Genomic DNA, 13,729 nt, shown 5'->3' with positions numbered 1-13,729 from the left:
ATAAGACAAAACCAATATTTCCTAAGAGGTGAAGGGGCACTAATGGGAAAATCAAAACAATTGTTATGACATATCATATGTTGTAATTATTCTAATATGAGAACCTGTTTTAAAGTCGTTTTTTGAACCTGTAGGCCCCAGTTTATGTTCATGGTTCCCCCCACTGTTCCCTACTGTTGTGTGTTGAATCCATAGACTGTATATATACATCGACGTAGGGTCCGTGACGTCACCCATAAGATTCTGCAGAGTTGCAGAGAAGCCCTTAGTAGGCGGAGTCTGCCACTAACGGCTCGACAGTGACGTCAGAGTTCAACTCCCGCCTGTTCCAGCCTGCTCCAAATAAGGGCAAAGGCGGGACCTGCTGCCACCGAGCTGGAAGTTCCAGAGCTAGCTGAAGCTACCAAGCTAAGCTAACATGCTCCCCATCTGCACACTGCCGTCGCATTTTACGTTTCTATGGTAAGCGGACATGAAACTATGCAGCAAAACTATAAATAATAATCTAAGTTATTGAGTTTTTAGCATAATACTTCAGAATCTTAAAACCCCTTAACGTTTGTATGCAATTGTGCTAAATTCAACACTGGAATCAAGCAAATATTAATATGTTTGCATGACATTAGTTATTTATATTTTGATATCACTTAATTATAAGTTTAATACATTTAAGTCAAGCTAAGGTACATGTGATGGTAGCTAGTTAGTACTCTTACCTGTGAGGCCTCCTCCAAACAGCATAATAACCAGACTGTATCATTAAAACTAAGTACCAGTTCTAGATCCTTGACTTTAGACAAACAATTCAAAAGACAAAATGTATTTAAAGACCAATCTTTATTTGAATGTGTCTCTTAACCTGAGATATTAGTTATACAGTAATAGTATTGACAATCTAAAAAAACTGAGTAACTCAACAGTTAACTTTATATTTATTATTGTCTAAAGCATTTATTATTTTCATTTTTCCCCTCTCATATTCAGTGTGGACGGATTGAGACAGCATGGTGTCCAGAGAGCTGCAGAGACTTCAGGGAGAAACCTCCGTGTGATGGACGTCCTATCTGTTGGTTTGGAGAGGACTGAGGGTCTTTCCTCAGCGAGGAGGACCAGGCCTGATGGAGGAGGACATGCTGGGCACAGCTGATACCAACTGCACAGGCCTAGTCTGTCACTTTATTTGACTAAATGTGTTTACTTATACATTTAATAGGTTTACACCTTCTGTCCATATGTGCTTTTTATTTAAAACATGTTTGATTTAACTTTTGGTTCACATTTCAATAAACTGTATTTGTATTTGCTCTCCTTTTGTCCATTATTCTTACTGAAAATGTTAGATTACACATTCACATCTGACTGAAGATTGGCCCCATTTATTTGTGACGTTGCAAACTCTGCGGTACAAGGCACAAGTGATGTGAAGCTCATAAAGTGAGGCAAATAGAAATAATCAGCTGATGGAGTGTAGATGTGGAAATAGCTGCATTCGATCAGCTGACTGTTTTTACAATAAAAGTAGTTTCTTAGTGAATGTCCTGTACAGGTCTTAAAATCTCATAACATCAGCTTTTAATGTTCCTCTTGGATGTTCTTCTTGACCCTCAGAGAAGGAGAAGATGTCGTGTCTTTCAGGCATGTCCTTTCCGAACAAAAATTACAGGAAACATAAAACATTATTGCAGAACAAGTGTGTTATTTATGAAAGTGGTGTGTTTGTGTGTTTAGGGGCTGTAGATATAATTATTTTGTAATTGTAATGTTTTTTTTTTATTTCAACAGTGAGCAATCAGATTATGAATGAACAGTATGAAGTTCATCAACATTGAAATATATGTTATTATCAAAATAATATGTAACTGTTATCAAAACGTAGTAAACTGTAGAAGCTTGCTCTGTTGTCTCACTGAAAGAATAACTTTTACCACGTTTTTTACAGACAATATTGAGAGATAAATAGTAGCAGTTCTCACTGTGTTAAATATCTTTGCCTTCAATACATTAAATTAGAAAGCTGACAAAACCATATTTCTTTAGCCTTTATTTATACAGGTGTAGATCTCATTGAGACACAAGGTCTCATTTTCACACAATCATATTGCTTGTTAACATCTAAATGTAACTTTTTGCATGGAAAAACCCCTCAACTTAACTGATGTGTAGGTGATCTAGTATTTAGTATTGTTTAATGGAATGTATATCGGTGTATACAAGTCAATACTTCATTCATTTAAACCAATATCTTTCTTGATTCTTTGTACAGTATGAAAAAAGAGTCTTTGTACCTGAGCTGAAGTTCACTGCTGTGAGGAGTCCAGTTCTGTCTCTCACTCTCTGGTCCAGCCTGTCTGCATCACCTGGACACCTTAAACAAACAGGTAAAGTACCATGTGTACAAACAATATAACTGATTCTCTTCTGTTGAACATGTTGGATTGTGTATTGTCCGAGTCAGGGTCCTTTTTATTTTACTGTAACTTTGGAAGTTGTGTTACCAATGCTTACTGTTTATTTGATACCCATTTGGTAATGCAATTAATAAAAACAACAAGGTTTGGGTTCGTTCTTCAGATGACTGTGACGAGTCTCAACGTTACCTTTCTTTGGCAAAGTGACGCTTGCTTTACAAATAAGCAACCTTTGAATGTGACAGCACAAAAACATATTCTTCCTCCCATTCTGGTTGGAAGTGATATGTTTTTAGCTTTTTGCTCGGTCCCGCACTCATTTTGTTGTTTGTCTCTTGTTTGTCTCTTTAACTTAAAAAAATATGGAAAAATAAATGAATAGGGAAAGTAAATGAGATATACTGACAAACAAATAGCTACAGATCAAGAAATAAAAATTAGTACATAAATGTGTCATACTTAAGTTAGTATTAATTTCTATTGTATTTCACTGGTCCTATTATTAATATTATTATTATTATTATTTCTTTTTATTTATTTCTTTTAAATCTATTTCCCGTGTCAGTTTTGGGACCCCACACATAACAAGCTGTCCCGAGTTCCTCAGGCTGCAGTTCTGCAGACGGCCGGTGTGTGGCAGCAGAGGGAGGTGAGTTGCGGTGAGTTGCCGTACAATATGACGGTTGTGACGTAAATACACCAAGCCCCCAGGAAGTGCGCCGGAGTCTGATGGAAATATTCGTGCTGGCCAAACGGCGGTACTGCACATCCGTTTGGTTGCCAGGCCCGGAAACACTTTTTCCCATTGACTTACATGGGGAAAGAATGGTCTGTAACTCGTTGGATAATTTTTTTTAAACTAAATAAACTACCCAGTATGAACACTTGTATAGCCCTTATTAAAAACATTCGTTCCTGAAGTTGTAAAAATGTGCTAATAACGTTATTCTGAGAGTTATTTCCCTCGGCATTATGAACGCGCATCTAACCCACGGGACCGCGCCGCCCGGCACGTTCATGTTACGTGTTCAGCACTACATGCGTTAATCTTTACCCATGGATGCACAATAACAACGGACCCATATCGCCTTACTGCCAGCCCACGGAGCTGTAATAATGGATATATTGCACATGTTTGCTGTAATTCATCATTTGTAAAATATTATACTACATGGGCTGTATGATGTAAATCTTGTACCGTAAATGTTGTATTAAATAAAGTTAATATTACTGACGTAGATTAACGTTCCTGTAGCTTCTTATTGCATTTGCAATTGTTTTAGTTACTTGTGGGCTACTTAACATGAATAATCACAGTTACTATCCTTCTACTCCATCACATTTCAAAAAGAAATAGGCTATTGTTATTTTAACTCCACCACAGTAATCCATCATCAGCTTTACTTTTTAGATAAAGTTTTAATTCACAATTGATCATAACAGGCTTCAACATATACATTGTTATATATTACCAAGTGGTTTCATGTACAACCCACACACAAGTATCATGCTAAATGAAGCTCTGTTGCTTGGATATCACTAGATCCTGATGTCAGCGTAATATAAAAGTACATAACAATTGATGTGTAACTTAGCATAATTTACTAGCTAGCCGCTAGCTGCTCACTGCCGCCTCGTTAATATAAATCCATACCATGCTGTCATGAATGTGCGGTGCTGTTACGTGTACGCAAATTCACGTGCTTAATGTGAACGAGCCTTTTGGGAGGCGTGGTTAAAGTTGCGCATGCTCTATGAGTGCACATACGGGTACTTCTCAGGCATGCCGAGTAATCTGTGACGTTTCGCTCTCTCAAAAGTTGGGCCATTTTGTCATCATGCGCTAATGAGCAACTCTCATAGGAATGAATGAGGCCCCGCCTCCCACGCTGTATCCAGTTCTTATAGAGAGGCGAAGTCCCTCCCTTTCCGGGAGCCTCCATGGGACCCCGGAAGCGTAAAATTATACATTGAAGTCAATGGAGAGAGAAAGGTTATCTTTTGATCCCGTTTGAATTGTGCCACGAATGACACATATGATGTTTGTCAATTTAAAAGAATATTTTGCAAGTCAAAAAAATAAAAATGTGTCGTAAAACTGTGAAGTTACTACAGGTCTCTGGTCTCGCACAATACGCATCACCATCACAAAGATGGCCGTCACGTTAGCAAATTTCACCTGTTTCTTTCAGAATGAGAATAAAAGTATAAAACGAGGTGAACATCACTACAAGTCTGGACACGTTGAGAGCTATACATACACGAAAGGGGAGTTAGTCGGTTCTGTAAGAGCAGCGGGACCGGCTTTACAAGGTTTCGGTGAGTAACATGAGTGCAATGTGTAACGTTAATGTCAGCTAGCTAACATTAGCTAACAAGGTACACTAACGTGTTTTGTTTCAGTAACTAGTTTTCTCTTTAAGAACTTCGTGGTCTCTGTGTATGCTGTGGATAACATTAGTGTTCACAAGAACAAGGTAAACTCCTGTGTTTTGTTTTAGTTGCTCTTCAGATTGAAGCGGCCAGTTTTATATCGACTATACTGTATGTGTGATCTCCTTTTACATCTCGTTGTGTCATTTGAGTTTATTTGCTGTGTGTAGATTCAAGGGTTTTGGTTATCTTGTCAATTTGTTTGCTGTGCTGCGGTCGGGACTTTCATCCACTCCATGCGCGTCCCTCATGAAGAGGGTGCTCGGGGGGTACAACTTGGACGGAGTCATGGCTGTCAACTGGGGGGTTGTAAACGAGGCCAAAGGGGTGAAGGCTTTTGTGCAGGCCTATCAGGTGACAGTGTTCGAGTCTGGTCTCTTTGTGAGTGAGTCGGTGTTTTGGGAGCATCCCCCGATGGACTTGTGCAGCCATCTGCCCTGCTGGAGGTGAAGTGTCCACCATCATTATACATGATGGTGTATATAGGATATATATATATATATATATATATATTGTATACATATCTTTAAATTGTATAATTTTATTTGATTTAAAAGTCTTTTTGATCTCTCCGTCTATAAACACAAACTGAGTAAGATTGACAATAAAGTTGACTGTTGGAGAAATGAATCCAAATGAAACGTTGGACTGAACTACAACTACGCCTTTAAATCTCTACGGACTGTTTTTCAGTGGGATGGCAAGTTGCTATCTTTAAACATTTATTATTTTTTTTTCAGAACAGATTTGATTTTCTGAAGTTAATTTAACTTTGGCGACCATGTAAGGTCATTATTAAAAAGGTACAATCAATTTGTTTAGGGTTGACTAAAATAATGATAAACATTTCATTTGGATAATTTACTGACAGAATAAGAAACTCAATAATGCTCTACTCACCTGGTCCTTTTTATAAAGTGAAACAGTTGAAACGATAGATTTTAGTAAACAACCTTCTCCAAAAGCTATCAAGGAATATACCGAATACTTATTTTAGAACGTTATTACATATTATTTGTATATAGTTTGAATGATCCATAATTGACAGAAGCTTGTGTTTACACTGACCTGTTACTCATATATTAATGTCTTTGTAACTTCAGTAAACCACTACCTCACTCATTTCTTTCATTCATCACGGTTCAGTAAACTAAGTGATACATGAACCAGTTTAATCATTATAATAACGTAGGATTGCAACTCTTTGAAACTGTAGGTGGCTCTTAAAAGAGCCGTTGTGTTTGGGTGTGCTGGTCTCAGGTCAGTCTAAGCCCTCTCTCCGCGGATGCGGCGGGCCAGCTGGATGTCCTTGGGCATGACGGTGACCCTCTTTGCTTGGTTCATCTTACTGGGGGCAGCTACATGGATGTCGGTGCAGTCCACAGTCATTGTGCAGTTGAAGGCAGAATGAATTTATTATTAACTCCGAATGAAGCACAACTTCATGTCATACAATACATTGACTTTATTTGTAATTGTGTAAAAAAATAAAGCATTGATTAGCAAGCAGGACCTGCAGGAACAGAGAATGGTGATGGATGGAGCTGGGAAGAGAGAAGAATAAAGAAAACAGATCAACTTTATTATCGGATATTAAAAATTCAATTTCAAAACAAGTTGCCGCTCCTACAGTTTTCTAGTGTGTAAAGATGATTTCACTTGACCTATGCAAAATATCACACTCAATACATGTGTGTCTCTGGGGGGTGCATTGTGCCTTTGATGTATATAAATAATATACCATAACCAAATACTATTACGTACAGTGGAAATCAGGTTGCCAGGGCAGGTCAGTGTGCATGTTCCTCAGGGTCTCAGCAGTTACAGGTGAGGGAAAGGAAATAAAAGAGAAAAAGGTCAGTAACAACACTTTAAAGCAACAACACTTTGAATAATTATCTCTTCTAATAATTTTCTCTCAGTAATCACTCAACTAATGTCTTTCCAACAAACAGATTGACTCACCCTTACTGTCATCACAATGAAACACGTCCAGAAGAATCTGTCATGCAAAGCTCCCTGCCTGCCTTCGACTCTCCCTGACTGCTTCCTTAGCACCCGGTGGATGGCGCAGTAGGCTACTCTTCAAATGTTTCACGAAATACTTACCATCATGACTACTCTTGCTGTTTAAAATGTTGGTTTACTTCATGTAATAAAATAATAACTTCATGGTAAGGCTACTAAAAGTGACAAGGCTAAGTAATGTAATGCTAACTAACGTGCTCGCTACTCGTCGCTACTAGCTAGGTAGCTAACTTGACTATATATGTTCCATGCACAACATGTATATTACCTATGATATTACCTGATATGTCTGATCCAGCGACTCCTGGTCCTTTCATCAGACGGGAATCGATAGAACGAGCAAGTGGTATGATCACTTATGTGATTACAACCTGGTACAAAGCACACAGGCATCTTGTAAAAGTGAATTTATTTTTAGCAATCTCTTATTTATTGGAGGGAATAAATCAGTTATGAGATCTTCTTCTTCTTCGCTTTAATTACGAGTCGCAACCACTTGGAGCATTATCCCCTGTGACATCACTTAAGCGAACAAGAATGGGATTTGGGATTTGTAGTCGCGTATTTTTCATAGTCTTATATTTCAACAGTTTCACGACAAAATGTGACTTTTTTGACATGGAACTTATTGTTTAAGATTGACAAACATCATATGTGTAGTTCGTGGCACAATTCAAACGGGATCAAAAGATACGTTTTCTCTCTCCATTGAATTCAATGTACATTTTTCGCTTCCGGGGTCCCATGGGCCGGAAGTAGATGGGCGTGACTTCGCCTCTCTATTATACATCCATGGCCCCGAGCAGATATGGTACCAGCTGTCGCTACCCGATCCGTCCCCCTGCCCGATCGGTACTGCGCATGTGCGAGATGGTCCGCCATATTGGACAACTCCGGACGGCAACCCAAGATGGACACTTGACACAGTGGCTTTTAGCAAAGCTCAAAAATAAAACTCGAGAGAGATGAGTTATTGTTATTACAACGTGACTTCACTATTATTTAACAACTCTTTTTATTGGGTTCTTTTATTTGGGGTTAAGTACATTGTCAGAATAAGTGAGGAATGAATTTAACTTCTGTTAGACAGCCATATGCCATACATTTTTGCACACATTCACAGTAAATATGTATTCAGTATGATAGCTGTCTAACATAAGTTAAATCCCTTTCTCACTTATTCTGACAATGTACTTAACCCCAAATAAAAGAACCCAATAAAAAGAGTTGTTAAATAATAGTGAAGTCACGCTGTAATAACAATAACTCATCTCTCTCTCGTTTTATTTTTGAGCTTTGCCAAAAGCCACTGTTTCAATGTTGTCCTACTTGGGTTGCCGTCCGGAGTTGTCCAATATGGCGGACCATCTCGCACATGCACACTGCAGATTGGGCAGAGCTGCAGATCGGGTAGTGACAGTGTTCCCTGGATGAACTGAGCAGGCAGAGTCCCTGTAGCTTCACGGAGCAGCTAGCAGAGAGACAAGAAGCTAGCAGCAGCAGTTACTTGACAGAGCTGTCACTCAATGTGACCACGCCCTAATATATGCATAACTTTAAGGCTTAATATTACTTAAAAAGATGAGTTGAGAAAGAATGCACCCCCCACACAGTAGTCATGAAGGGGGGATCTAACTATACAGATAATATGGTTAAACAGAGATTGGCTGGAATATTCATGTAAAAAAGATGCCATCTTCTGCTATGCATGTAGACATTTCGGTTCAAGTAAGTCAGATGCCTTCACCACAACTGGCTACAACAACTGGCGCCATGCTCTTATAGGCTACGTGATAAGGGACTGGGAAGCCATGAATCAAGCAAAGAGCACATAGATCCATAGATCTCTTAATGTTGCTCTCAAAGTGCACCAGATTGATGCTTTTAACTTCAATATTTAAAAAAAAAAATCTTCCCGGGGGAGCATGCCCCCGGACCCCCGAAGAGGAGGTGAGGACCCCCATAGAGGGTGTTAGGTACACTCCCCACTTATAAAAATAGCACTTTACCACTGCACCCTCTCTAATCTCAGATGCACCCTTAGTCATTTTATTCTGGAACCGGGCCTGTCTTCCAGCATAATCACTAAGAACCAACCCCACCTGTTATACAAGCTATAAAGAGGAGGGGTTGTGGGTAAAAATAAAAAAGCTGAATTTAATAACAACATGGTAGATTTCACGAAATGTAACAATGCTGCTTCTCATAAGGACATACACGTGACGTGAATCATGATGGGTTAATTATGAATTAATTGATGGGAGAGGTGTTTTGGAAAGGATATAGAAAGAGGATCAGCAAAGCAACTGGATTAGCAGGAAGCCTTTCCAAATCTGAAACAGACGCACATTCGCCACAGCTGTGATAGCAGCGGGGGCTCACATAGTTTGTGTATCTATTGAGTGACTGACAGAGAGAGGATCTGTTTTTAAGACTTCTGCATGAGTCAAAGTAGCCTGATAATGCAGGCTTATCTCTTTGGAAATGGAAACATGGGTCGGAAAGTGCTGATAAACAAACAAGACCTTTTGTGGTCAGCAACTATAGACCATCAGGAGGACAGAAATAGAAACCACACTCAGGCGGGTCAAAGGTTAAGGTTACCAAAGAGCCACAGCTGCTCATCTACTATTTGTCCACGCATGTGTAACCTTGTTAAAGTGCTTCTAATCTTTTGAGGGACACTTTTGTTGGCATGCTCCTGAGATAGCTTTCCAGAGCTTTATTATTAAAATAATATATTCATCTGTTTTGCAATGCAAGGATGTCTCTTTTGATATAGTACTAATTTGCAAGAGCATTTTAGGAAAGATGATGCTTGCGAACTTTATTATAAATGCACTCTACTGATGTATAAAACTAAATGCAGCTGAACCAAAACCCATTCTGTTAAATCAATGTATATCTGAGTCCTGGCTTAGACAGTACCCACAATGCAGTTCAGCTACTGACATGTTTGTTCTGAGATTCAGGTTAGTGTTTTTAACTCTCCGAGGTCATGCCTCAACTAAACCACTTGCAATATGTTCCCAAGTTAATAGTAACCAGATCAAAACACCTATGTGGGTATGTTATGCTAGTAGCGGCTAACTTCCTTCACTAATTTGTATATTTAGCTGTAATTTCTTGTCCATGTCAGTTTCTTCTGATGTTTTTTTTCCTGTGCATCATATTCTGTCCTGTTCTGCTGTCTTCTGTTCCTGAGTTGTTCCTGTGAAGTCTGCTGTAATGTTGTGAGCCAGGATCTGAGGGTAGTAACAATTATCTCCTGCTGAGGACGCTGAGCTTGGGCTTTTTATACGACCTGTAACCATGCAGTTCTGGCTCGCTAACACCTGATAAACTCCACTCTTTAGGAGACAAAGACACAAGCGAGATATGTAGCTTATCCTATGGACACGTTGTATGTACATCCACCTGTATGTGCAGATTCCAAATTAGCCTGTGTGAAACTCAGGCTCACAAAACACGAAACAAGACTAACGTTTATCAGCTCAAGTGCTGTAGGTCGCCCTTAAGTTTAAACGGTTTTTATGACCTTAGAGGAGCCTTCCCTCCCTGCAGCGTCTCCATTAAAATAGTTAACAACATCAACATTTGCCAAACCCAAAGGAGGAGCACCTTCTGTCTACAGCACAGGTCGGTTAGAACTTGCTGTCAAACTTATGGATGTTTGTGATGTGATTATGGTGTTTCACATTGATTGTGTCTCATGCTTTACACTAATACCACCCACTAATATAATGACTGAAATAATAGTATACTATGTTTGCAGTGAAGCAACAGAGGATTATATTAATTAAGTGGATTTTAAGATTATTTACTGAAGGACAGGACAGCATTACACTTTCTTCCCCTCATTTCCCCAGCCTAACTTTGGATGTTAGCCAGTATTTGTTTAACCATAATCCCCCCCCCCATTCTTTAACCTCCAAGCCATAGCTGCTCCCTCATAACAGAGAACAACTGCTTGTGAGCAAATTCACATGAACAATGTACTTCTCTTCCTCTTAGGCAAGGGGAGCTGCACAGTTAAAAATAGGAATATAGGGGAAGTGTGCAAAAGGCAACCAAAAAGCCTACTTTGCAAAACATTAGAAAAACATTCTTATATAAGAAGTACATCCCTGAAGATCCTCCACAGTATCTGCATCTTCTCTTGCATTAGTAGACGAACAAACCACCCAAAAAGGCTTTTGTTTTCGAGATACCCCTACCCGAGGTAAAACAAAGCACAACCATGTTTTTTAATAATTTTCATATGTCTAGTTTATGAAACGGATGGTTGGTTACATTTTTCTTACTGCACTTTCTTATTATTGGTAGATCTTTAGAACTTTCCAATAACCGGACTTAGTGAAAATGTAGGCTCTTCTGAATGGATCCATGTTGGACTTATTGCATGTACTGTATCCCTGGAAATATTGATCAGAATGTCACCACATTTGAACAGAAATCAAATCATACAATAAAGCAAAGATCTATAATACCAAAACCTTTTACCATTTTTGCAAATATACACATAAACACACTTGAATAGGCGGAAATGGAATAGGACATTTAAAATCCAAAAGCTATGTTTATACTTTTCTGTCATTATTAAAGAAAGGAATCCAATCAAACCAAAAATGTAATGTAAAGAAAAATCGTTTTTTTTACTTCACCCTCCGATGTCACCAGCCCCGAACAGCCAACCAGTGCTGCCAAAACAGCCAGCAGAATGGCTTGACAACAACATTGACTTTTGATTTTACTACATGTTATATTTAAGATAATATATACCTTGCTGATTATTCTAATAGTACAAATACGTTATCATATATGGTTAAAAATCACCATCAAAATAATACATTTCTTATATTTTTAAATCAGGAAGGTACTGTGGCATAGTGGAGGTAACCATATTTAGAAATAACATGCCCTTCTCTTATCAAATCATAACACGCTCTGGTTAGAGGAGGGCAGGAAGATATGAAGAGGAAGAAGATCTATGAGACTCTAAACTGCCATATCTGGTAAAGTGAAAGACATGATTAAATGCACTTCTAAGTAACAGTCTCCAGTAATGGAGATGTGTTGCTTTGTTTCTTCATACAATCCATGTGTGTGCTCACATGCGACATGATAGTGCTGCTCAGTGTGTGTCTGTGTCTCATTCTTTCCCGTGTCATCCATCTGTCCCTGGTGAACAGAGTACACCATTAAAGGATGGCAAGGCTTCAACCATTAGCGTAACAGGATCAGACTATTGAGAACATTAGAGAGCATAGACACACACATGCATACATGTGCTGCAGACAGTAAGAAGAGGGCGGGCACACACACTCATACTGGAAACCCTTAGGGCTGTTCCCCTCACAGCAGTTAAGTGGGCAGTTAGTTATTGTATGTGTGTGTGAGAGAGAGAGCATGTGAATGCATGACTGTTTGAGTAAAAAAGAAGAAAGGGGATACAATTATGACAGCAGTGAGCATCCACCCTGGCAGCCCATTTGTTTGGCAGGAAGTGAAACCAAGAAAATTAGAGGTCAGGAGATTAGCGTATTGTTCGCATCCCCGAAGTCACCCACACAGTCCTTGTCTCCCAAAGGAGAAAGGAGAAATGAAGTATTTCCTGCTGTTTTTCCTACCCGAGAGGCAGTGCTTACATCCAGCCACATCACTTCCAGTATGCTATAATTATCACCAAACTGACGCAGATTACTGCGGGAGGGAGAGAGTGGGAGAGGGGGTTTTCAAACAATGGCTGAGAAAATGATAGGCTTGATATTGAGGTCACATAATAAAGGCAAGTAGAGTTGATTCTATGGCTCACAAAACATTCCCCGTGCCTAACCAATAGAGACAGAGGGTGTTCTGTCCATGGCCAATATTAGCATTTTGCACATGTTGTTCTGTTAGTTATTACATTCACCATTTAAAAAACACTTGAATGGTTTGAAAAGACAGAGCAAAGAAAACGAGGATAGTCGTTATCTGTCTCTGTTGTGCTCTTGTAACGAAATTGCATTTGATTGAATTAGGAACATGCTGAACAATTACTTGTGCTAGCCTTCAAGTCATTGGACAGGCATGACCAAGTGGGCTGCGGGCCATATTTGGACAGCTTTGGGCCAAATGGTGTTGTGTTTCCTCGCGGCTCGTGTAACATGGGAGGCCATTTGCCGCGAGGGGCAGAGATCAGAGATGCTATGAAAAATGACCTGAGATGGATTGTGTCGGTTCTGAAATGAAACACACATGTCTCTGCGTAGTGGATATACACAGGCAATCATGCAGACAATGAAACCCAAACACAGACTTTACACATATAAGTTAAAAAAACACACACACTCACAGAATTGCATGTGTACACTTCATTTGGAACCGGTTTGACACGACACACCCCGTCTTCTCTCCAATAACCTTGAGAGTGTGTTTTCCTCGATCACCTTATCAATCCTGTTAACTATCATCCTCTAACACACCCCCTGGCACACATTCTGTCACAATAACAAGTTGTTGTTTTGGTAGGACAAGCCCCACCCCTGCTCTACTAACACCAGGTAATTCAGGATTCTCATTGGTTACCTGAGGATAGACATTGCAACACCCACTTAAAGTTCAGTGACCTTGGTGTTAAAAAAACCCTCTGACGAATGAATACGAGTCAAAACAGCTGCAACGTCTAATAATGTTTTTCTACACGATCCAGTTTTTTTATTTAAGCTTCCCACGCACAAACAGATATAATGAAGGTTGATTCTGAAGCTCTCCTTGTTTTCATACAAGGTTGCATACAGTGCAACTTCTTTGACTATCAATACCGTGAGTTATGTGGTGGGAAAATTCCAAAACAAAGCATGCAAAGACACGTTTCT

The 13,729-nt window shown here is 39.4% G+C and overlaps 1 long non-coding RNA gene across 1 annotated transcript; it reads right to left on the bottom strand.

Moving 5' to 3' along the window:
• Window positions 1-1,549: 1,549 nt before the first annotated feature.
• Window positions 1,550-13,342, bottom strand: LOC139432958 (uncharacterized). The gene is made up of 3 exons (XR_011642524.1): window positions 13,207-13,342; window positions 2,286-2,365; window positions 1,550-1,642 (listed from the first exon to the last, which is right to left on the bottom strand). It is a non-coding gene; the product is annotated as an uncharacterized lncRNA (long non-coding RNA).
• Window positions 13,343-13,729: the final 387 nt, after the last annotated feature.

Source organism: Pseudochaenichthys georgianus, chromosome 23 (genome assembly GCF_902827115.2).
Source record: "Pseudochaenichthys georgianus chromosome 23, fPseGeo1.2, whole genome shotgun sequence".
NCBI classification, from domain to species: domain Eukaryota; kingdom Metazoa; phylum Chordata; class Actinopteri; order Perciformes; family Channichthyidae; genus Pseudochaenichthys; species Pseudochaenichthys georgianus.
This window is presented reverse-complemented; position numbering and strand designations above follow the sequence as displayed.